Here is a 23456-nt window from a genome sequence, read left to right on the forward strand (position 1 = left end):
CACGCAAAAAAAATCCTCCGGTCCAAAATCATCGAGTCTTCTCCTCGATACCCTAGCGCATCTCACCAGCGCCGCCGCCGTTCCCTGCCACACCCACCAAAAAACCAATCCCTCACGTCGAGGGAGGAGCACGAAAGGCAGAGCTGCTCCCGCACCCTGCGCAGCGCCGCCGCTAGCGTGCCCCGCCCTCATCTGGTCAAGGGCGCGGCAGAGCAGGACGCCGGCACGTTCGGTGACCGGCTGGACTTCTGCAAGGCGAACCTGTTCACGGGGCGGGGAGGAGTGCGAGGAGCCGGCGGTGGCGCAGGAGAGGATCATGCACCGGATCAACTCCAAGATGGCGCACAAGTCGTACCAGCTGGGGCAGCAGCTGTCGTTGCGGTGGTCGACCGGCGTCGGGCCGCGGATCGGGTGCGTGCGCGACTACCTGCCGAAGCTGCAGTTCCGGTTGTTGGAGGATTCGGGCTTTGAAATTGTGCCAAGTACATATGCGTTCGGTGGAGGATTCGGGCTTTGAAATTGTGCCAGAAACAGACACAGAAACAGAATTTGAGCAACACTGACTGTTTGTTGTAATCTATATACAACAGAATTTGTACTGCATCCTTAGTTTTAGCGCATCCCTGGCGCCACGAGGAAAATATCATGGAATTGACAAGAGCAAGGCAGGAGAGATGCTGGGAGCCAAAATCAATAGCGCCCAGACTGCATGCAGATATATATAGCCTCAACAAGATGAATTGTGAGATCGAGCTCCTTCAGTTTCAGCATAAGCCCCCGCATAAATCATCACCTTTGGAGAAGTGCTTAGTCCCAAACCATTAAGGTTCTGTAACGGCTGAAATTCTCCAAGCTCTGAATCTCTGACGATGATGGGATCCGGACACCCTGATGAAACTACATCCAGTTCAGTACAGTCAGGGGGTAGGCATGCTTCCAACCGTGTGTTTCTTCAAGGCAAGGTTTGCTATTTGTTGTGTATCAGTCCCAGCAAGTTATAGTTTGGTTATTCTTGTTCTTTTATTGTTAGTGAAGAAACATGACAATGTAGTCCCAGGTTTGTGTACGTGAGGTTTTCATGGTCCTTGAGCTGTTGTTACATGCAGGGCCGTGCTTGCCAAGAATCGAAACCGATCCTCCTTGAAGATGGTCCGACCTCCAGTTCATCTATCGAAGGAGATAGTAATACTACTACTGCTGCAACTATCTTGTTGTATCGCTCTGCTTCCATATGCAAAACAATGCATTAACCTGTTCTTTTTTTGCGGGAAAAATAATGCGTTGATCAATGTATTCTCCATTCCTGATGGTCATATGTTTCGAATTCATAAGATTAGCTATATGAAAGCCATGGTGCATATAATGTTCGTTTCATTTCTTAGCGCAGTAGCTCTGGTATGGAAGACTGACGAACATGGGTGAATAAGCTGGGAGGAATGGACAGCACAGGTAAGAGTCCAATCCCCTCTTATTTTGTGGAGAATTTTCAATTCGTCTGACGTTTAGTTGTATGATTTGTCAAACTTTCATTTGCTCATTTGTTCTATCTTTATTTTTATCTCTATCGAGCTCGATGTCCAACTTTTGTTGTCGTGGGGGCTTCTTGTATGCAAGTAAGAGCATGATGTTGGATCATAGTGTTGATTGGATTGTGGAAATTGTAGGATGATAATACTGTGTTGTTTTGATCTGACCCTCGTGAGGGATTATATAGAGTACATGGTGGGATAGAGACTTGGAGTACAAGACAAGACAATTACTAATTCTATCTCTAACTCAAGCACATTATACTTCTAACATTCCCCCCAAGCCGTAGTGGGCGTGAAGCGGACGATTGCGACTGAATTTGAAGTCTTGTCCTCTTTGCGCCAATATATGTTGTTGAGAGGCACCCATCTTGCTAATTGGTGTGTCAAATTTTACATGGACAGTATAGTTGTGTGATTATTGAGTGGTCCAGTGAGTAGTGTTGCTATATGCAAAGGAATGATAGAATGATGAGTTTGTAAAGTGAGTAAGGGCATATCAATAATTCAACCCGGAACCCGGGCTCAGATGAACCCGGTGAACAGTACCACAATTTAAAATAGAAACAAAGTTCACAAAATTCTAAATATTTTTGTGGTGCAAGATGCTCATGTGCGCGAACTCCATGATTTTTTTTGTGAAGTTTGGATATTTGAGGAGGTCATGGAAAAAAAGACAAAATCAGGCGTGAACAATGTGATTTTCAAAAGTTTCTCAGACATTCGAGGCGTGAACAGTGTGGTTTTCAAAAAAGACAAATTTCGGATGTCCGAGAAACTTTTGAAAATCGCATTGTTCATGCCTGATTATTTTTTTGCCACGAGCTCCTCGAATATCCAAACTTCACAAAATTTTGCACAGTGTTCACATACAGGAGCATCTTACACCACAAAATTGTTTTGGAATTTTTAAAACTTCTTTCTATTTAAAATTGCCGTACTGTTCAGGCCCGGGCTCATCTGAGCCCGGGAGCCAAATCGCTGCTCTCCATATCGATAGACTCAGTGCTCTACCTTCTGACATATATAAGAATGTGCGGAGTGTACTACTTATGGATGTAAAAAGGAAGTTTTCCTGATACATCCATGTAATGGTGGATCGATCGTATGCTTAATAAAGGTAAAAATATTTGTCTGGTTTTCCGCTCATAGGTTGGTCAACTTTTTCTGGTGCCTTGGATCTTTATCCAATTGGCAGGTAGTATCTTTTAATCATCATTATTGAACATATATATGTTAGTTTGCCTGAATATACTTGCACAATACGTACTAAGTAGCCATTTCTATTCAACTATAATGTTTCACTAACTTGTTAAGCAACTGATACAGCTGACCCTGAGATCCGAGATCTATTTTTTGTACTCATCAACACGATAATCTTTGGTGACCAAGAATGAAATTTGGAATCAGACCTTTTTTGGCATTACAACATATGACATGGAAGGACGGCCTTTTCATCCTCCACCAGTCGCCTACAGTATTTTATTTGTCATCAACCATTTCTATGTTTAATTCTCATTTATTGTGAAATGATTTATTTGAGCACTTTAGCGAGCTACTCTTTGTTTTTGCATTCAGTGACAATGGGTAGGTGCAACCTTCGGAGAAAAGTGTGTCAAGGCAGCAATTATAGTTGGTAACATGAGCTGCCCCAGTCGCATAGCAGTGTTCTGGCCAAGATGGTACGGCACATAGTTGCTCGCCCAAATGAAGGGAATGTTGATCTGGTAACAATCCTTCTCTGATCTTTTGTCATAAATGGCCAACTGAGTTTAGTACTTCCTCCTTACCAAATATAAGATGTTTTTGCAGTTCAAATTGAACTACAAAAACATCTTATATTTTGATACATAGGAAGTAGCTTCCATAGAAAATGCATACATGATGTCCAAGGATGCTACTTGGCATTTCCGTCTAGAGGCTCACATGTTTCTTGATATCTTCTCATGTTCGACATCTGCTTAGCACCTCCGTTTAGAGGCACCGCGCGATTGTTATTTGGTCAATAGTCATTTTATGACTGGCATGATCGTATTGGACCAGGGATTGTTTACTGTACAATAATAATTGTACATAGCTTCTGTCAAATAATCGACCATTCAGTTTGATGCTGATGAATCTGAATCACAACTTCTGTTGAATTCTGGTGGTTAGAGATACAGCAAGAATTTCGATTTGGCAGGTCCCTCACGGAGACACTGGAGGAGATGGTGTGCTCAACCTGAGTTCGCCTTCAGCATCCTCCTACAGTTTGACAAGGTAGGGCTGGCATTTGCGTCTATGAATCAATCAATTGGCCTTTTAATAATTGTGTTTTCAAAATGGGCTTCTTGTTTCTTTTAGTCCATGAGTTCCACGCCTACAGCCCCAGGTCAAGAGCAATGCCTTCTTCAAGGTGCCAACCAAAATGACACCTCTCCACACATTTACCACTGTATTGTACAGGTACCAATGGAATAATGCTAAAACACCTCGATGTTGCTACATGTTTGTTAGTGTAATTGTACTGAGCAGATCAGCTACTAATCTTCCTTGTCTTCTGTTTGATGCCATGACGACTTGTATGCTTAATTATTAAGTAAATTATTCTGTGGCGCATGTTATTTTGCAAGTCGCCATAGGCAATTGTTCTTTTGGGACATGCACAGGGTCGTTTTCATTTCTCATTAAAGAGAATTGATTTGGATATGATCATTTTTCATGCTAATTTCATTTCTCATTAAATTATATAGAGCTTCTACTAGGGATGATACCAATATAAATATGTTTTACCATGTTTAGTTTTATTAGACTTGATGGCGTATATAGTTGGGCGCATTGTGTTTGATTAAAATACTCAATGGCATTAGTCGCTTCTTTTCCACTTATGTTGAGCTATCCCTTGAGAAGAATAAAAGCAAGAGAAATATCGCACTTCATGAATGATGCTTTCCTATGAATCTCACACATAATTTTAGATAATTCCGATATTTTACGATAGGGGTAATATTGTCTTCCCATTATTTTGGAACTTATCTACTCTCCCTATCAGAATTGAAATGAGCTCACCTAAGTGGTCTTCAAGTATGAAGACAATCTTGTATGCTTTTTTAGTTTGGTCGTGCATGAGCAGTACTAATTACTATTTGCATATTTGTGTATACAAGAATGAAGAATCAGTACATGTATGTCCTGATATTCAGTCTGCATGGTAATTGGCCTTGTCAATAAGCTGGTTACACAAATCTATGTTAATAATTGAATGGTTTGCTTATTTTTTTGAGTTAGTCCACTTTCTGAAATCCTCCTCTAGATATTTATTTTTGTTCTTTTGACTAGAGATCAGAAGGAAGACCTATTCTGCATTCACCAGAGGAGGGGGCTAACTGATCTCTTACATGCTTTTTTTTAATTCAAAAACTTGTGAGCATCAACCCATGTTTTTTTAACTTGAGAGAATACAAAAATATGGTAGACCAAGATTAAAAACTAATATTAGCTTATTGCAATTTGGAGTTGATGGGAATTCCATATCATTAAGTGCTTGTAAATGCTATGAAATATAGATGGAAAGCATAATTGAGAACGTTATAGTTTGCTTTCCAGTATTAGAAGAAACTAAGTGCCTAAATTCATAGTTGTAGCCTGAAATGTTATAGAATATCTGTAGTTATTGGTAAATGTAGTAAATCAAACTGATCTTTTTCCTTTTTTTTCAACTTTCCTCTTAATGGCCTTGTGAAATTTGTGGGGTAGTGATTTCTAAACACTTGTGATATTATCTTCCTTTTTGCACGCATTAATTGTTCTTTGGTAGTTGTCTTTGTTACTCATGTTTAAAATTTCTTAAATGCATTGTCTGAAATGTCATATTGAGTAGTTTGACAGAACAAACCGACAAAACGTACTATGTTCCACAGCTAATTTATAAATGTTATTTGATGTACATGTCATTCTTAGCTCTCCATGGTTTGCTTTGTTGTCCTGTTTCCATAGGTGGATTTACATAGAGCCATATAACCATTCCATTCTTCTACTATTCATGCTAGCAGCGAGAGTTGTTCTAGCAACACAACTACTAACCTTTATTTGTTGCAAGCACGGAATAGTCTTCTCCCAATAATGTTTTACATGCATCGGTGATGTCTAATTCAAATTGTATGTTTGTAGAGAACCAAAGTGCCCTGACCTACGCTATAAAGAGAGCATGTGAAAACAAAGCTAACAAAGCTGAAGTTGTTGCTCAGGATGAGAAGGAAAGTGATCTTTGAGCAACACTAGACCTGGACCTAGAACCACTGGCTCACTTAGAACACGAGTTAGTCGATTGTTGTGATAAGAGTAAGGGTTGAGAGTGAGTGGGGAGAAGGTTAGAGTTTGTCTGTTCAGTTATAGTTCTGAGCAGAATAATTTTTCTATTTTAGAAAATGTGGCAAATTGCATTTCATCAGAGATGGCTTTGCTGTAAATTGCATGATCGAGAGGTTTTTATATATTTTTCATCAAGTCTGTACAATTTTTTTTCTTTGGATAGAAAGGTAAATGCATAGGTAGGTTGATTCAAGAGTTAATAATGGACATCATGGCGTATCAGTTGCATGGACATCATATTTTTATTTTGTGGTAATGCATGACATTCAATTATATATTACAACATGACAATGACTCGGAAGACATTGGATATGCCTTCTTGGCTCGGAGGGTGTCACGGGCGGCGCACGCCTCCTCGCCTAATAACCGTGGCCGGGGACTCCACCTTGGCGGTCCGTGGTGGAAGTACAGTGTGAAGAATAGAGGGTGCCATGATGAAGGTGAGCCGGGTGTCATCAGGTTCGGACTTCCACATTTCTCACCCACATGTGGGCTGAATTTAGGGGAGCCCGGACCATCTAGATGCTTGGATTTTGGGGAGCCTGCTAGGCACTCATTTGATGTCTGAACATATGAGAGACAAATGAACTTCGAACTTGGAGGCGACATTAATTATTTGTTTGATGTGTCATTGTCAGAGTGATGTAATGTTAAAGTATGTATACAACGACACATATGTGCATGGAGCTTGTAAAAATTATATATTAGACACGATTGGTGTTGAACCGTCAAAATATGTGTGCTCCCGTTGCGACGCACGGGCAATATAACTAGATTATGTGTAAAAGTTAATTAAGTTGAGCCTAAATTAAATTGAGTCGTGGAAGAGGAAGAGGGTGTGTGTGTGTGAGAGAGAGAGAGATCATGGGTGGGAGAGAGAAGGGGAGGGAGAGATATGGAGGGTGGTATATAGAGTGGGGAAAGCGAGAGGGATATGCATTTGTATTTATGGATGTAATAAAACAAATTAAAGATCCATGACAACGCATAGGCATTCTACTAGTAGTTGTAAAGGTACTTCCAAGTTCTGGCACATGGCCTATTTTGCCGAGTTTTACGGCTCTTGACAAACATATGCCGAGTTCATGTACTTGCAAGCTCGGCAAACCACATGTTGGATGTTGGCAGGGGCATCCAGGCGCCGCAGCCGGAAAGAGTGTACTCACTAAACGGTTCCTTTACTGAGTTTACTCAGTAAAATCTATCATAAGTTTTTTTAAAAGAGTGAACGATGCATGTATCCATTTTATTAATTATTCATAAAGATCTTACAAAGGTAATACATCAATAAATCTGAAGCCATCATCTTGGCAACGCTTGTTGCTACTCTTGTTCCCTTCATGAAGGGGTGCCGAATGTCGAGCCTAATACCAAACAAACATCGCACCAAAATCTAACATCTAAAGCCGGATGCCCCATCCAAAGCACTACCTGGACTGGGTCACACACCGATCCGACGCACTCCCAGTGAGCACCACATGCGCACGCTGCAAGGGCCTTCACCTCCATCTTTCAGCGATCCATCCTCAGAGCAGAACTGATACATTGACCTTGCCAAGCCTCTCTGTCATCGACGCCACCACGACGCCGAACAGTGTCGCCCTCCTACGTGAGTCTGTCGCCACATATCGGACCCCGAGTCTCCACTTGTGCCATGCCGCCGAGATATGCCACCATCAATGTGTAGGATGAAGCACCGCTCCATCAAAGATGTCGTCCACTGGTCCCTCGAGTCTGTGTACACCTTCAAGAATGACGCCCCCAAGGAGGAAACGACACAAGAATGTCGTCATCACCCGATCTACTGATCTAGGGTTTCCCCCAGCGGTTGCAGATAGTGGCCTGGAACTTCTCAACAGCGATGCCTTTAAAAAGGGAACGACACTTAATAGCGCCATCATTGGCGGCCTTAACAGTAGCTGAGGAGCAGAAGGAAATGACAAGCGGTTTTTAGCAAGGTATTTTCTGCAAGCACTGAAATTATCGGTAATGAGTAGTCTGATAGAAAGATAATTTACAACAAGTGACAAGTAGCAATAGTAACTAAGTGCAACAAGGTAGCTCAATCCTTTTTGTTGCAAAGGACAAGCCGGAAAAATCACTTACAATAAGCTAGGGGTTCTTGAGGACACACGGGAGTTTCATCTAGTCACTTTCATCATGTTTGTTTTATTCGCGTTCACTACTTTGATAATTTGATATGTGAGTGGATTGGTACCTGGGTGCCGTTCTTACTTGAACAGGCCTCTCACTTATGATTAACTTCTCTCATAAGCATCCGCAACAACGAACAAAGAATTAAGATAAATCTAACCATAGCATTAAACATATGGATCAAAATCAGTCCCTTATGGGATAATGCATAAACTAGGGTTTAAGCTTCTGTCAGTGTAACAACCCATCATCTAATTACTACTCCACAATGCATTCTCTTAGGCCCAAAGGTGGTGACGTGTCATGTAGTCGACGTTCACATAACACCACTAAGGAAATCAAATAACATACATATCATCAAAATATCAAACGAATACCAAATCCATATGATTACTTATGACAAGACTTCTCCCATGTTCTTAAGAACAAAAGTAACTACTCACACATCATGTTCATGTCCAAGATCAGAGGGGTATTGAATATCATTAAGGATCCGAACATATAATCTTCCACCAAATAAACCAATTAGCATCAACTACAAGATGTAATCAACACTACTGGCAACCCACAAATATCAATATGAGGTTTTGATAATAAGATTGAATACAAAAGATGAACTAGGGTTTGAGATGAGATAGTGCTGGTGAAGATGTTGATAAAGATTGGTCCTCCCATGATGAGAGGGTTGTTGGTAATGATGATGGCTTCGATTTCCCCCTCCCCCCGGAGGAAAGTGTCCCCGGCGGAATCGCTCCGCCGGAGAGCAAAAGTTCTCCTGCCCAAGTTCCACCTCGAGACGACGTCGCTCCGTCCCGAAAGTTCTCTTCTTATTTTTTTCTAAAGAAAATGGGCTTATATATCAAAAGATGGGCATCGGAGGCTGGCCAGGGGCCCCACAAGCCATCAGGGCGCACCCATACTAAGCTCCATAGGAATAGAGGCCTATGAGAGCACCAATTTTTTTCAAAGTGGGCCCCGCCTATTAGGGTCTAGCTAGGTCGCGGGTCTTGCATGGCAGTTTCAGAACGAAAATTCTATCAAAACACTTTTCAAGAAATTGAAAAACATTCATTTTTTTGAATTTCCTAAAATGCTCACAAATTGTAAAAAACACATTCACAAATTTAAAAATTGTTCATAAATTTAAATAGTCATGCATTTTTAGAAATGTTCATGAGCTTTAAAATTGTTCATTGTTTTTAAAAATGGCATGATTTTTTAATAATCTTCATGTATTAATTTTTTTTGAATTATAAAAATATTCATGAATATGAAATAACCTTCACGGATTAAAAAAATGTTCACAATTTTAAATAACATATTTATGAATTTGAAAAATGTTTAAGAACTTAAAATATGTTCTTGGATTTTAAAATATTCATAAATTTGAAAAAATAATGATTTTTAAATAAAAAAACAGGAAACTAAAGCATAAAAACCAATAGAGAAAAACTAAATAAAAAGCTAAACCTTCCTAAAACCGGAAATACTTAGCCTACACGACCAACCCAACAATGTCTGTGGGGTTCCATGTTGCACAACTACTTCTGTGATTTGTATGAAATGTGAAGCCTTGCGAGAAAGATGAAATTAATTTCATAATTTGAAGAACGGGGCGGCAAAGCCCATGTCACCCTCTAGTCCAAATGGTGGTTACAATCTACAAACTCAACGAGAAAGGTTTTATAGAAGCACACCGTACAACCATGCTACCAATGCACGATAGCACCCCTAAAAAGGTTTTATTTTTTTGTTAAAAAACTTGAGCGCATTTACAGATATAAGTCTACAAACTCACAAAATTTCAGATACAAATTCAATCTACATATAGAAAAAGAATAAGAAAGTCAAAACCGGATACAAATATTCTTTATAATTTTGTACAGTTGTCATTTTAGCACTTGCATGGAGTTTCTGAGGAAGCCTTTTTTTTTAACTTAGAGTACTGTAGTTGTAATTTTATCTGGAAAAAGGAGCTAGGTAGCAGCAGGCCATGGGCCTCGGCACCACGATTAGTGGGCCCATTAACTAGAGTATAAGCCCTTATTGGGATTGGTGATTCGCCACCCCCGGTTCTTCTGACCCCCTGCCTTTTCCTTCTACAACTATATATGTTGGCTTCAGAGGAGGCGGCGACGGCTTGGAAATTCAGCTGTTTCTCCACCAACAGCTCAGCTTCCAAGGCCTTGATCCGAGCCTGCATCTGATCGGCCATGTCCAGGAGTTTTGCGGCATGGGAGTTATATGACTCTGCTGCCTGATTAAACAACCTTTGTAGTGTCTCAAACCTGTCGATCTCCGACTTCAATTGTCTCACGTACTGTGCCAACTGTGTCTCATAGTGTGCCGACACCGCAAGCATCGCTTTACTAACATAAAGTTTCACTTCCTGCACTTAGAAAATTAAGTTCATCTGCATGCACACGCCCCTAATTTATGTAGTGGCGGTGAAAGTCCAAGTATATAAGCAAGCCATAGAGCGTCACTGATATGGCGCCACCGAGTGCTTCATGCTTAATTTCGAAATACAATTTGCGACAGTTCTTAGATTTGTTTCGTTTCTTCCAACACTACTGGAAAATTTCTCGTTGTGAGTTCTAGGCTCTTTGCCGAGTTTCGTTTCACGGGATCACAGAAAACACATAGTTTGCCGAGTCTTAAGAACTCGGTAGAGACGTTAGTTTGCCGAGAGCCGCAGACATTGAAAACACTCGGCCTGTAGTATCTTTGCCAAGAGCAGGGGCTTGAACCAGGCAACTCGGCAACTAGGTGCCACATGACACGACCGTTCGGGGTTGAGGGCTCTATAACGTTGAGGACACGTTTGTTGAGTGCCACATACACATGACTCGGCAAAGATTTGTTGAAATTCTTTTTCTGCGTGCGGAGAAGGTGTGCCGAGGGTTGTGACAAAGAACTCGGTATAGTTGTAAAGGTGTTTCTAGGTTCCGGCACATGGCCCGTTTTGCCCAGTTTTACGGCTCTCGACAAGCATTTCCCGAGTTCATGTACTTGCAAGCTCGGCAAACCACATGTTGGATGTTGACAGGGGAATCGAGGAGCCGCAGCCTCCGAGAGCTGCACTCGGTAAAGGGTTCCTTTGGTGAGTTCAGTACTTGGCAAAAGATGCCAGTAGTGCCTTTTATAATTGAATTTCTCTTAAGCCCCTGCAGTTGAAAGCATATATACCCACCTGCTTGCTTTTAGCAGAGGAAGTGCAAAGGCTGGCGATTCACCAAACTGGAACCCATCATTTTGTTGTCCTCCTATTGTTCAGGAAGAAGTGGTGCTTCATGAAGATCCAACACTCATCAGGAGCAGACATGGATGGTTCAGATTTGCTGCAAGCAGTAATCTTTCAACTGCAGCTATTTTTGCTCCTTCCAGTGCAGCATTATCTCTGGTGATCAGAGACAAAGTAGCGGAGATCCGTTTTTTTAGAACTAAAGTAGTGGAGATCCTAGTTCTGTGAAACAGACTCGTTTTACAGAGATGGTAGCTGTGCAGATTTACAGAATACCTTTGCGTATCATGAAATTCCACGTGAAGCACGTATTTGCTTCTTGTGCAGGCACATATTTCGTTTCGCGAGAGGCATAACTATGCCTTTCGGAAAGAAAAAAAAACATGTTTTTTTCTTCCCATGATGCACAACTGTGTCTCTTTGAAATAAAAAAAAAACATTTTCTTTGCTTCTCGTGGTGGCATAGATTTGCTTTCGCCAGAGGCACTCCGAAAGGGGAAAAAAGTGCTTCCGACTTGTTTTTTCTTTGCTATTCCGGTTTTTTTATGAAAAAAAGTTCGTCTAAACCTATTAACATCGGATCTAGTTTTGAAGATCTCAACGCGAGAAACCCAGCGATAAAAATGGTTCATGATTTGGACGCACGATTCAAGAGATAAAACATTTTGAATAAAATAAATCTTATATAAAAAAACTCCCAAGATGCAACAATGGAGCATATGCACTGCACTAATTGTCGGCGCCTAAGAAAGTGAGAGTGATCATTGCAAAGGGTTCTCTTTAATTAGTGATCTCGTGCAACACGAGGTCTCCTGCTAGAGAGATCATGTGGTCGCCTCAATGCAATCTCTAGTGGATCGGCCTAGTAGGATTTATTGTTTCGTAAATTGGTTGATTTTATTTTGTTTTTTGTTTTTGTTTATATTTTCACAATATTATATATATATATATTAGAAATTAATTTACTTAAACCTATTAAAGCATTTGTCGCACATATAAAAAATATTCATGAAGTATAAAAATAATGCTCATACAACTTTTGAAAAGCTGATAGCATATTTTTTTGTGACATGTAAAAAATGTCCGCATGATCCAAGTAAATGTTGATGACATTTCATTTTTTTTGGTTAATACACTCAATGAAATGTTCATGTCATTTATAAAAAAATGTTTCATACCATTAGAAAAGTGTTCATGTGTTTAAAAAAATGTTTGACATTGTTACAATATCTTATATTCCCTCCGTTCCTAAATATTAGTCTTTCTAAAGATTTGAAATGGACTACCATATGCAGATGTATATAGACATATTTTAGAGTATAGATTCACTCATTTTGCTCCGTATGTTGTCACTTGTTGAAATCTCTAAAAAGACCAATATTTAGGAACGGAGGGAGTACAACGTAAATAACATTTTAAAAATTAAAATGTTTCATACCATTCAAAAAACAATGTATGGGATATTTCAAATGAATGTTCACACAGTTTTAAGAAATGTTGGTGACTTCAAAAGAATGATAATATAATGTAATAAATGTTCATATAATATAAAAAAATATTACTTACCTTTAAAAAAACTCAATGTGTATCTGAATATGTTTAACATTTATTCAAAAAAAAATGTTCATACATGTATTTGTAAAAATGTTCATCATGTCAACGTGTATCAAAAAACTGTTATGCGTGTATATGAAAAATGTACAACGTGTATTGAAAATTAGACATGTATTTGTAAAAGGGAAATGATTCTAATCAGCTGGCTGATGTAGCACGAGGCATCTGTCGCCCCCCTGCTTGACACGTGTCCTGCTTGACCACACACGTCTCTCTCCCTCATCTTTTCTTGCAACAACATCGTTGTTGCAGAACGGTGGCAGTGAATGATGACTTCACGAGTGCGCGACGAGGCTGGAGATGTGTTTGCAATTTTTGCAACATGTGCCTTGTTGCAGAAAGTTAGCTGAGGCAGAGATGTTGTTGCAATTTTTGCAACAAAGGTCTTATTGCAGAAAAATAGGAAAGGTTATGCAGCATGGGTCTTGCCGCAGGAGATTAGAGAAGAAAATGTTTTGCAACAAGGGTTTTGTTGCAGAAAATTAGAGAATAGAACGTTTTGCAACAAAGGCCTTGTTGCAAGAGGAACAACGATTAGAATCATCCGACTGATCACGACTATAGTTGGGCCACACACGCATCCGTCAGATACAAGTTTAATCGGACGACATGCAACCTCTATAAGCCGCCCAAGACCTACATCACTGCACGCGTGCCTCTGCCATTTTTCCGCAACATCATCTAGGTTGCAGAAGTCATCCTGCAACAATGTCCATGTTACAAAAACATTAAGATGAGGAAAAAATTCTGCAACATCATCTGTGTTGCAGAAGTCCATCCGCAACGACACTCATGTTTCAAAAAAGTTAAGGCGAAAATAAAATCTACAACAAAATCTCTGTTGCAAAAGTTTCTGCAACAAAAGATATGTGCAAACAGTTCCGCAGCACCGTCTTTGTTGCAATTGTGAGGAAAGAGCCGGGCCGATGGATGCGTCAGATCAAACGGCTGTGAAGGTGGCGGATCTTTGAAAATAATCCGCCAGCGGATGCGTAGCGTCGCTCTTTGTAAAAAGGAAAACACCCTAGACGAGAACCCCCTAGACGAAAACGGACAGGAAATCACATAGAAACAAAAGAAAAAAAAAACCCGGAAGGTTCTAAACCCTTTATGAACCGGTCCATAGAACCTTACTAGAACTGCTTTGATAGGCCAACCCACTAAGGTTAGACGGATGCTCCTCATGTTGTTATTTGGTTGCAAATTGAATGAAACCCTATCTTCATCGCCCAATATGGTTATGGGCCTGCAGACTGCCGCAAATTTGCCAGAAATGTTTCTATTTTATGTAGAAATGAAAGGTTTGACGTGACAAGATGCATGTTTCTTTTATAAAAAGTGAGAACAACTTCACATCTTTAGAAAAATAATATCAAAGGGCTTCTTATATCTAACCTTAATGATAAAGAAAAATAGCAGCCAATACAACAGGAAGAAAACAAGGCAGTGACAGCGCTACGTGATGTATATGATGTCAAGCGACATCACAAAAGTTGAATTAGCAACCCTAATACACTTGCGTTTTACTAAAGTTTGTGGGACATATATGCGCACGCTATATAGCTTTGACATCACTTAATTTCACTATATAGCTTTGACAAGGAACTCCATTTAACAAACAAAAATAAACCAAGGCACAAAGCGACCAACAACAAAATTTATACCGAACACCAAACTAGCAGACTACCCGTCCTCTTCCTTTGATTGTATCCCGTTTGTCGGAGACTTATAATTACATTGAACTAGCAGACTACCCGTCCTCTTCCCAACGTATCTATAATTTTTTATTGTTCCATGCTATTATATTACCTGTTTTGGATGTTAATGGGCTTTATTTTGCAATTTTATATTATTTTTGGGACTAACCTATTAACCCAAGGCCCAGTGTAAATTGATGTTTTTTGCCTATTTCAGTGTTTCGCCGAAAAGGAATATCAAACGGAGTCCAAACGGAATGAAACCTTCGGGAGCGTGATTTTTGGAACAAACGTGATCCAGAGGACTTGGAGTGGACGTCAAGAAACGGACGAGGTGTCCACGAGGCAGGGGGGCGCGCCTACCCCCCAGGGCGCGCCCTCCCCCTCGTGGCTCAACCGACCTACTTCTTCCTCCTATATATGTTCACATACCCCCAAAACATCCAGGAGCACCACGAAACCCTATTTCCACCGCCGCAACCTTCTGTACCCAAGAGATCCCATCTTGGGGCCTTTTCAGGAGCTCCGTTGGAGGGGGCATTGATCACGGAGGGCCTCTACATCAACTCCATGGCCCCTCTGATTATGTGTGAGTAGTTTACTTCAGACCTTCGGGTCCATAGTTAGTAGCTAGATGCCTTCTTCTCTCTCTTTGAATCTCAATACAAAGTTCTCCTCGATCTTCTTGGAGATCTATTCGATGTAACTCTTTTTGCGGCGTGTTTGTTGAGATCCGATGAATTGTGGGTTTATGATCAAGTCTATCTATGAACAATATTTGATTCTTCTCTGAAATCTTTTATGCATGATTGGTTATCTTTGCAAGTCTCTTCGAATTATCAGTTTGGTTTGGCCTACTAGATTGATCTTTCTTGCTGTAGGAGAAGTGCTTAGCTTTGGGTTCAATCTTGCGGTGCTCAATCCCAGTGACAGAAAGGGAAACGACACATATTGTATTGTTACCATCGAGGATAAAAAGATGGGGTTTATATCATATTGCTTGAGTTTATCCCTCTACATCATGTCATCTTACCTAAGGCGTTACTCTGTTCTTATGAACTTAATACCCTAGATGCATGCTGGATAGCGGTCGATGTGTGGAATAATAGTAGTATATGCACGCAGGAGTCGGTCTACTTGTCACGGACGTGATGCCTATATACATGATCATGCCTAGATATTCTCATAATTATTCGCTTTTCTATCAATTGCTCGACAGTAATTCGTTCACCCACCGTAATACTTATGCTATCTTGAGAGAAGCCACTAGTGAAACCTATGGCCCCCGGGTCTATTTTCCATCATATAAGTTTCCAATCTATTTTTACTTTGCAATCTTTACTTTTAGTCTATATCATAAAAATACCCAAAAATTTATCTTATCATTATTATCTCTACCAGATCTCACTCTCGTAAGTGACTGTGAAGGGATTGACAACCCCTTTATCGTGTTGTTTGTGAGGTTCTTATTTTTTTGTGTAGGTACGAGGGACATGCGTGTGGCCTCCTACTGGATTGATACCATGGTTCTCAAAACTGAGGGAAATACTTATGCTACTTTGCTGCATCGCCCTTTCCTCTTCAAGGGAAAACCAACGCAGTGCTCAAGAGGTAGCAAGAAGGATTTCTGGCGCCATTGCCGGGGAGTCTATGCACAAGTCAAGACATACCAAGTACCCATCACAAACTCTTATCCCTCGCATTACATTATTTGCCATTTGCCTCTCGTTTTCCTCTCCCCCACTTCACCTTTGCCTTTTATTCACCTTCTTCCCGTATGTATCTTTGTTTGTGTTTCCATGTGCCTTCTATTTGCTTGCATCTTTGCTTGCTAAAAATCTATTGATATGGATCCACTTAAAGTGTTCTACTTGGATCATCTTCGATCCTTATGCGCTCGTGCTGAAACCCCAACTAGCCTAGTTGATGGGAAATCTTTAGATGAGCATGCTCATTTTGTGCGTCACCGTTTGTCTGAAAAAGGGATACTCTTATGGGATCAAATAAACATATTGCTAAGTTATGGTTGGAATCTTTATGAAATTTGTGATCTTACTTGTTGCTCTAAGAACCCTAAAAAACACCTCCCCTACCTATGTGAGTTTAATGATAATGAAATCTTATCTTCTTATGCAAAGGGTGTTTATAGTTATTATGATATCGAACAAATTGAAGAATTTGTTGCTTTTAAGGGTGCTTATGAAGTTGCTTCTTTGATTGAAAAGTATGATGTTACTCTCTATGAATCTGAAAATTTTGACATACTTAAATATTGCCATGAAAACTATGCTCATAATGTCTATGTCAAAGAATTTATTAAAAAAATGACCATTGCTTCGAAAGAAAATAATGATATGCATGAATCTATAGATAATTATGATTCCAATGATTTGATTGAAATATCCCTTGATGAACATGACTCTTGCTATTCTTGTGGCCATGATGCCAATATTTGTGAAGATGAGTTTGCTATAGTTCCTTATGTTAAACATGAGATCGTTGCTATTGCACCCATACTTGATAGTTCTTTCGATGAAAAGCGTGATTGCAAAGATGTTACTATAAATTCTATTAATGTCAATTGTGCTTATAATATGCAAAACCCTAAACTTGGGGACGCTAGTTTTGCTATGTCTACTACTTGTTGCAATGATCATGATTGGGGTGATTCTCTTATGATCTTGAAATTTTATTTAAGCCCCGTGATGAATATGAGATTGATAATAATGTTTGCAATATTATTGAAAGTGGGCTTGAAAGAGTGTCAACGTTATATCCCACATATTTGGAGAATGTTCAATCTTATGAAATTTTTTATTAAAGTGGGTTTGAAGAGGTCATGAATTTAGTTAATGCTAATCCCACTATTTTGGAAGAGTGTCAACTTTGCATGCATGTGGATCGTGTTGAAAATATTCTATGTGATAGCTATTTTGTTGAATTTTCTTATGATTCCACATGTAATTATTATGAGATAGGAAAATATGATTGTAGAAATTTTCACGTTACTAAATTACCTCTCGTCATGTTGAGATTGTTATTGTTTCTTTCCGCTTTCTTGCATATGCTAGTTTTTGCTTGCTATGATAATTTGTTTGCCTATAAGATGCCTATGCATAGGAAGTATGTTATACTTAGATGTGTTTGTCACGTGTTTTATGATGCTCTATTTGTGCTTCAATTCTTGTCTTTCATGTGAGCATCGTTGAAATCTTATGCCTAGCTAGGGGCTTTAAACGATAGCGCTTGTTGGGAGGCAACCCGATTTTATTTTTGTTTCTTGCTTTTTGATTCTGTTTAGTAATAAATAATTCATCTAGCCTCTGTTTAGATGTGGTTTTATGCTTTTAATTAGTGTTTGTGCCAAGTAGAACCTTTGGGAATACTTGGGGAAAGTCTTTGCGATCTTGCTGTAAAAAACAGAAACTTTAGCGCTCACGAGATTTGCTGTCATTTTTACTGGAGAGTGCCATTGTGTTGGAAATATGCCCTAAAGGCAATAATAAAATGGTTATTATTATATTTCCTTGTTAATGATAATTGTCTATTGTTCATGCTATAATTGTGTTATCCGGAAATCGTAATACATGTGTGAATACATAGACCACAACACGTCCCTAGTGAGCCTCTAGTTGACTAGCTCGTTGATCAAAAGATAGTCATGGTTTCATGACTATGGACATTGGATGTCATTGATAACGGGATCACATCATTAGGAGAATGATGTGATGGACAAGACCCAATCCTAAGCATAGCTCAAAGATCGTGTAGTTCGTTTGCTATAGCTTTTCCGAATGTCAAGTATCATTTCCTTAGACCATGAGATTGTGCAACTCCCGGATACCGTAGGGGTGCTTTGGGTGTGCCAAACGTCACAACGTAACTGGGTGACTATAAAGGTGCACTACGGGTATCCCCGAAAGTGTCTGTTGGTTTGGCACGAATCGAGACTGGGATTTGTCACTCCGTATGACGGAGAGGTATCTCTGGACCCACTCGGTAATGCATCAGCATAATGACTCAATGTGACCAAGTGGTTGATCACGGGATCATGCATTACGGTACGAGTAAAGTGACTTGCCGGTGACGAGATTGAACGAGGTATTGGGATACCGACGATCGAGTCTCGGGCAAGTAACGTACCGATTGGCAAAGGGAATTGTATACGGGATTGATTGAATCCTCGACATCGTGGTTCATCCGATGAGATCACCGAGGATCATGTGGGAGCCAACATGGGTATCCAGATCCCATTGTTGGTTATTGACCGGAGAGTCGTCTCGGTCATGTCTGCGTGTCTCCCGAACCCGTAGGGTCTACACACTTAAGGTTCGGTGACGCTAGGGTTGTTGAGATATTAGTATACGGTAACCCGAAAGTTGTTCGGAGTCCCGGATGAGATCCCGGACGTCACGAGGAGTTCTGGAATGGTCCGGAGGTGAAGATTTATATATAGGAAGTCAAGTTTCGGTCATCGGGAAAGTTTCGGGGGTAATCGGTATTGTACGGGGACCACCGGAAGGGTCCCAGGGGTCCACCGGGTGGGGCCACCTATCCCGGAGGGCCCCATGGGCTGAAGTGGGAGGGGAACCAGCCCCTGGTGGGCTGGTGCGCCCCCATGGGCCTCCCCCTGCGCCTAGGGTTGGAAACCCTAGGGGTGGGGGCGCCCCACTTGGCTTGGGGGGGCAAGCCACCCCCCTTGGCCGCCGCCCCCCTTGGAGATCCCATCTCCTAGGGCTGGCGCCCCCCCTAGGGGTCCTATATATAGTGGGGGGGGGAGGGCAGCCGTACCCTAGCCCCTGGTGCCTCCCTCTCCCTCCCGTGACACCTCTCCCTCTCGCTGAGCTTGGCGAAGCCCTGCCGAGATCACCGTTGCTTCCACCACCACGCCGTCGTGCTGCTGGATCTCCATCAACCTCTCCTTCCCCCTTGCTGGATCAAGTTGGAGGAGACGTCATCCCAACCGTACGTGTGTTGAACGCGGAGGTGCCGTCCGTTCGGCACTAGGTCATCGGTGATTTGGATCACGACGAGTACGACTCCATCAACCCCGTTCTCTTGAACGCTTCCGCTCGCGATCTACAAGGGTATGTAGATGCACTACCCTCTCCCTCATTGCTAGATGACTCCATAGATTGATCTTGGTGATGCGTAGAAAATTTTAAAATTCTGCTACGTTCCCCAACACATTGCTCCTTCACAAGATCAAACACCACGATGTTTTGTCTGTCCGGCACAAGGAAGTAGATGACGCCCAGGACAAGGGCAACTTCGCTGACCCATGTCAGGACGCACATTGGGGGGGCTCTGGATCTTCCTCCACCTAAGCCGTCACGGATGATGAGGACACCGCAGTCCTGCCTAGCCCCGGCATGCGGCCACACACATCTTTTCATGCGCAACATCTTTTGATGCGGCGTTGGGTTTCTTTCCGCACTGAAGAGGGGGCGAGGCCATATCGAGGATTCAGAGATCGAAGACGAGGCTGATTAAATCTTGAGATACTGGATAAACCTCGCACCGAAGATGAGATCTATCTCTCCTCTCTTCTCTCCTATCTAAAACAAAGAATAAGGTTTCCTATTTTTTTATAGAAAAGAGTAAGGTTTCTGTTCCTCCTCTTTTTCGTCAAGCTCCGTCCCTCGGGATCGAGCGATCTCATCGTCCCTCTGATTTCATCTGGCTTGGGCGTTGGGCCTCGGGTTTTCAGTTTTTTCTTTCTGAAAATTATCCGCTATGAATCACTGTGAAAACTGATTTATATTCTGTGAAAACCACACACAACAATAGCGAAATCACTGTGAACCAATATGTGGTTGGATGGTTAGGAGCAAGCCCGACTCGACTCCTAGAATCCTATGGCTTCACGACCCTACGGAACCATGTCGATCCAAGTCCCACTATGAATCCGGATTAGGTAGAATCCATGTTGAGTCACGATCCAAATCATAGAATCATGTACAAAACTGTAGAATCCAGACTATGGTATGGACTATGTCCGATTCTTCTAATTTATCTAAGCTGTTCGTTTAGTTGTAGCAGAATAGTATGCCATCATCCAAACCATTTTCACATGCCTCATGGCCCTTTATACCCTCCCAATCCCAAATGCTCAGGCACCGACACCTTTGATCTGGCTCTCAAAACCTAGATCACAATTGAGGATCAGACTTGTCGACAAATGGAATTGGCGTGGGAAGGAGGATGCATCAAGATTAATCGGAGAAGGAGAGCAAGACCCTTCAAGGTTAAGCACTACAGGGTGGATACACAAGTGATCGGCTATTCACGTATTCTAAAAAACTCGTAAGTAAATTTCGTGCGTCGAAGATTTCAATGTTCTATATATTTGCCTCTCATATATGTTACATACATCCAAGCTAATAGTAGGTTAGCCATAAAAAGAAGTGGAATAGAACTAGCATTGATGTGTACGTCTTTGCTCTATATTTAGTGTCAAAACTCTATAGAACCCATATAAATTTCTTCCATGGATACAAAATATCTTATTTGAGTAAATCTAGTAGAACCCTCGATTCCACGACTCGATACTACGACTCGATTCTGTCTAAGGAAAATCGATCCGACTCCGAATCCCGACTCTGACTACCTTGGTTAGGAGGACAGTAGTATCCCATCCCATGAGGGTTTAAGTCATAGACTTGACATTGGTGCTCGTATTATTTCTGGATTTGTGTTCGTTCAGTGTGAGCAGACGTTCCCATCGACTGCGAGATGCCTGTGGTGACTTCGTAAAATCTCAAGATGCTATGCTGGCTTAGTCTCTCGGAGGTGCTCACAGGGGTAGGGTGTGCCGTGCGTTCATAGGGATGAATGTATGCTCGTGTATGTGAGCGACTTCAATTGTACCGTGAAAGAAAATAGCGAAATCACTATTTAAGGAGTACTCTTTGCTAAGGTCACTCCCCCCTCCTTGTCGCAACCTAAGAGTTTTTCCGTAGATTTATTATTTAGCAAACACAGCAGGGAACACCCCCCCCCCACCCAACATTAACTCTGATTTTCATTAATATGGGATAATACACATATGGCTGTACAAGCATATAGCCATTAGTACATCAAGAGATTCACAAGGTATCTAACCATGATTGTGTACCATCCTTCAAACTAGGTTTTGCTTTTTTTATGATAGTGCTATAATGTTCTTTGAAGCATGTTATGCAGTACTCCAAAATCCAAATATCTGCCTTTGTTGTCAATTTTTTTTGAGGATCACCTTTGTTGTCAAATATGATAATGTTTCAGTGTTTCCAAATGCTCCAACAGCCAGTAATAAGGCTTTCTTTGAAACCCATAGTGTATCTTCTTTTCCCATCCATAAGCATTTCAATGATGTCAAGGTCAATGTTCCATTCCATTCCTATAGCCATCCAGAAGTTTTGACTGAAGTCACAGCCAAAAAATAAGTGTAGTAGATATTCATTTGGGTCATCTTCACACAATACACAGTTCCTATTCTCATCTAGTGTTTCCTTGATATAAGATCCCTTGTGTTGAGTCTGTCTAGTAGTAGAAGCCAGAAAAATATTTTTTGTTTTGGTAGGTTGCATGATTTCCAGATCTATTGGAAGGGTTTATTAGCAACATCAGGTGGATTGCCAATAAGTTGTACGTAAACCCTTCTGTTGGAGTATGTATAGATCTGCCATTGGAACCGCCAACAGTCCTTGATGTTACTGCTATAGTCCTAACTATTGATAAGGTTGAGCATTGTGTGGCTTTGTTGGACAATAACAACTGACACTGGAAGGTGGAACATTTCATAGTAATATGTATTTGCTTGTTCAATCACAGTGGCAATAGTGTTGTTGACATCTTTGGCATAGGAGTATAACGATGGAAGATGTTCTATAATGAATCCTCATTCCACTTATTATGCCATAGTTTCACAGTATTACCAGGAGAAGGTTTGCATGTGGACATATTTTTGAAATCTAACAGGATTAAGCAACAATCTCTCCACCAAAAGCAGCCTACTTTAGTAGGAAAATTGGGAACGGTGCCATCATTTTAATATGTCTCCCGTATCATTTCCACCCATGGTATGTCATGGTTATTGAAGAATTCATATAAGAATTTTGTTAGTAGAGCCCTGTTTTGCACTCTCAGGTCTAGTACACCCAGTCCTCCTGCCTTTCTGGGTAAGCAAACATTTTCCCGTTTTACCAAGCATTTCCTTTGTTTGTTAATACTATAACCGTGCGATAGAAATCCTCTTCCAGATTTTTCAAAATGGTCAAAAATAGTAAATGGTACCCTGATACAACACATAACATAAATGGGAAGATCAGATACTACTGCTTTCCAAATCATTTTATCTCTTAAACCGTCCATCCAAATCTCAAACTGTTTTCAGTGTTGTATTCTCGCGTCGAGATCTGCGAAACTAAATCTCATGTTGATAGATTTCGACGAACTTTCTTCACTAAAAAACCCGATGAAAAACCTGAATTGGAAGCACGTTTTCTCCCACTGGTTTCCCTGTCTGAAGAGGCATAGCCGTGCCTCCTCTCACGATAGCAAATCTATGCCTATCACGGAAGAAAAAAATGAAAACACATTTTTTTCCTTTCCGAAGAGGCACATCCATGCCCCTCGTCGAAGCAAATCTGCGCGTTCACGAGAAGCAAATCCATGCCTCTCAAAAAAAAAGAAAATATGTTTTTTTCTCCTTTTCCAAGAGGCACAATTGTGCACTTCACGAGAAGTAAATATGTGCCTCTCACAGAAAAAAAGAGAACTTTTTTTTATTTTTTTGAGAGGCGTGCCTCTTGCAGAAGAAAATATGTGTCTCCAGAAGAAGTAAATATGTGCCTCTCGCGTAAGAAAAAAAAAAGAAAATGCATTTTT

At 40.9% G+C, this 23456-nt stretch overlaps 1 long non-coding RNA gene across 3 annotated transcripts; it reads left to right on the plus strand.

Moving 5' to 3' along the window:
• The first annotated feature begins 21 nt into the window (after positions 1 to 21).
• On the plus strand, positions 22 to 6599 carry LOC125524512 (uncharacterized). Of its 3 annotated transcripts, none has more exons than XR_015611545.1 (4): positions 22 to 1449; positions 2856 to 3785; positions 3870 to 3971; positions 5676 to 6599. It is a non-coding gene; the product is annotated as an uncharacterized LOC125524512 (long non-coding RNA). The 3 variants fall into 3 exon arrangements; XR_015611546.1 differs by having other exon boundaries at positions 2856 to 3253; positions 3681 to 3785; positions 3870 to 6599; XR_007290790.2 differs by having other exon boundaries at positions 3870 to 6599.
• Positions 6600 to 23456: the final 16857 nt, after the last annotated feature.

The sequence above is a fragment of the Triticum urartu genome, chromosome 7A, assembly GCF_056163025.1.
Source record: "Triticum urartu cultivar PI428250 chromosome 7A, HENAU_Tu73, whole genome shotgun sequence".
NCBI classification, from domain to species: Eukaryota; Viridiplantae; Streptophyta; class Magnoliopsida; order Poales; family Poaceae; genus Triticum; species Triticum urartu.